Here is a 3510-nt window from a genome sequence, read left to right on the forward strand (position 1 = left end):
AAATAGAAGCTTATTTTCCTTTGGAACTTAAAAAAATTAAATAAATGTGTCACATGCTATGATTGAATTAGAATGCAATCACTCCCTTTCTCTGTCTAATACCCATCTGAAATCCCAATGCTATTTTGAAATAAAATTTATTATGCAACATTGACCTCTATGTCTATTTCATCTACTAGATTGTAAAATCCTTGAAGAGTAGGCCTCACTGATCTTCCTTTACTTACCACCTATCTCCTTATTCTTCATTGACTGATAAGCATGTGTTAAATTTAGGAAGATTAGAAATCATGCACATGATTTCTCATTTACTTCTGGTTTCTTTACTGAGGCACTTAAAGACATGTTATTAGATCTACTAAAAATACAAAATCCCTTTATCTGCAGGGGATTTGTTCCAAGAACCCCAGTGGATGCCTGGAACTGAGGATCGTACAGAACTCTACATATACTATGTTTTCTTCTTATATTATCACATTGTGGACAGTGGGTAGCTTAGAAAGCATGGAGATGCTGGACAAAGGGATGATTCATGTCCTGAGTGGGACAGAGAGGGACGGTGGGAGATTTCATCATGCTACTCAGAACAGTGGACAATTTAAAACTTACGAGTTTAATATTTTTAACCCACAGTTTCCCATGGGTCACTATAATGGGCAGAAAGCACAACCACGGATAAAGGCGACAACTGTGCTGATTTTAAACTCAAGTGGAATTGAGTGGAGGTGGGGGAGGCATTAGTTAGGAGTTATTAATCCAGAAAGAAATGCTGGTCTATTTTCTATCTATGTACCTTAATATTCTCTGAAAAATGGATGAAAATTTCAATGTACTCGCTAGCTTAAACCAATGATTACCCGAAGCCCTTTCTCTCATGAGCAGAAAGCGTGAAAAAGTACAAATTGGTTTATGGAAGATAACTAGGAATTCTATGGTTAAATTAAAAACTATAAAAATGTATTCTTATTTCTAAGCGGTTTAATCTAATTCTCAAATATAAAGAATAAAGTTGATAAACCCATGAATCATATTTATTTAAGTCAACAATTTTATTTCACATTTCATATATTTTTGTCTTCAATGTCTTATCCCTCTATTTTGGAGGCTAAGTAGAAAGTATTATGAAACTTCTGTGTTCAATATTGTTCATCTAGTGCATCTACACGGGGCGACTGCTACATAGGCAGGGTGTCCATATAATTTATTGTCTAAATTGGGGCAGTTTTGAGAATTAAAATGTGTGCTATTAACACACTGGGGCAATGAGTGCAAACTGTGACTGTCCTCAGCAAACCAGAATGTCTGGTCACCCCATAGACAAATGTGAGGGAAGTACATTTTTCCACCATGGTGCTTTTGTTCTAGAGGGGAGGGAATTTCCAGCACAGCACAGAAGAAACCCTTTTATCTCTCTCTCTCTCTTTTTTTGCCTCTTTTCTTATTCCTCCCAAGAGAAGAAGAAATGATTTTGCTGATTGATGAGTATCGGAGAAAAAACTGAGCATGCAATCTCCAAGTATAACTATTGCCAAAGCAGCCAATGCAATGCTTGCTACTTCCAACAAAGAAAGATTTCCCCAAATGCTTGTGGCAAACATTTCTGATATTATACAAATGTAAAAGATCATTTTTTGCTTCAGAGTTCTAATTTTAAATGTCCATGAGGATTTCTGGAAAATTATATTTAAACGTATCCCTCTCCTCACCAAAGTCCCCTCTACAATAAATCTTTTACTAACCTTCAGAGAGAATTTTTTTTAAAGAAGAGTTTTTTCTCATTTTTATGTATTATCAAAGGATGCCTTCTCTGCTCCTGAGAACCCTTTGTTTAACTTTTAATAAATAAATGCCTTTTGGCATTTATTTTGTTTTTTTCTTTTTGGCAGATGTCTAGTATGGGGATCTGAACCCTTGACCTTAGTGTTACAATACCTCTCTCTAACCAACTGAGATAACTGGCCAACCCTTCCTCTTGATTTATGAACAGTGCTTTTGTTAGGTAATTGTAAAGCTAGGGCTAGGGCTCACAGACCCCTCGAGCCCATTGTACAGACTGGGTCGCAAACCCTCCACACTCAGGTCTACAAGCTAGGTAATAGGAAAAGGTCCTGAGAGCCGTGGGTAAAAAAATAATAGGCTTTATTGCAGAGCTAGGAGCAGCCGTCCTAGTGGCCTCCTGGGGCATCCCAAGAAGCACTGTGTATCAGAGCCCTTAGTGTTTCATACTTAAGTCCATAACCCAAAACACCTGGGTGCACATGTGCAATTACATTAGACAATAACCAAGGAACTTACCTGGGCACATGTGGATATGTACATCAGATGCTCGGGAAGATCCTGAACATCTGAGGGGCCCTGGCCATTTTTCTATATTTTTCCAACAATAATAAATCAAATTGTATCCACTTCATTTTGCATGTTCTTGAGCTACATTTATTCTTAATCTATACTTAAAACCCTGAGGAGGTCTTACACAAGTTTTGAGTCTTCTCTTTAGTTTTGTTTTCTCTTTAATCACACTGGTAATCAGAAATACATCTGACTTTTGTTTCTTAATCTTATATTCAACTACCTGCTAAACTCTGTTGGGAAAATAGGAAAAATGGTCAGGGCCCCTCAGATGTTCAGAATCTTGCTGAGCATCTGGTGTGAGAATTCATGTGCACCCAGGTGTTCCTTGGTTATTGTCTAATGTAATCGTGCATGTGCACCCAGGTGTTTTGGGTTATGGACTTTAGTATAAAGGACTAAAGGCTCTGATACACGGTTTTTCTCCACATGCTCTGGGAAGCCACTAGGGTGGCTGCTGCTAGCTCTTAATAAAGCCTATTAATTTTTTACCCACGGCTCCAAGGACCTTGTCCTATTACCTAGCTTGTGGACCTGAGTGATGAGAGTCTGTGACCCAGTCTGGACAATGGGCTCGAGGGGCCTGTGAGCCCTAGTCCTAGCCTTACAAACTCTCCTATCAGTTCAAATAATTTATAGATTCTTTTGAGTTTTCTACCTAAGTAATAATGTTGTTTGAAAATTATAGTTTTATTTTTCTACCCAATTCTTATATCTTTATAAGATAGGGGTATAAATGGATTTATGTGATGGTAAAGTTAGTACAGGATGGATTTTGGACATGACTGGCGCCATTGTGCACAGAAAAAGCACAAAATAGCTGCCGGCCTCCTCATGCACTCCAGCACCAAGCCCCTCCCCCCTTCCCTTTAGAAGAAGCCTCCGGACTTAAACAAACAACTTTCCAGCTTCCACATTGCACAGTTCTCCACCCAGTTACATCAACCAAATGGTCCCCGCCCCTCATACATTTAAGGCCAAGCAGCTAATATAAACTCTCACAATCCCATTGTTGCTGCTGCCTTCCATTTTGAGGGCAGCCCTGGGCTGCCTCCCACTTTGAGCACAGCCCAGTAGATTCTTTTCCTTTAATAAAGCTTGAATGGTACCGGGCATCTCAGCTCACTTTCTTTTATTATGCTACCAAAACCTGGAAAGGGT

The sequence above is a fragment of the Galeopterus variegatus genome, unplaced genomic scaffold, assembly GCF_000696425.1.
Source record: "Galeopterus variegatus unplaced genomic scaffold, G_variegatus-3.0.2 Scaffold7549, whole genome shotgun sequence".
NCBI lineage: Eukaryota > Metazoa > Chordata > Mammalia > Dermoptera > Cynocephalidae > Galeopterus > Galeopterus variegatus.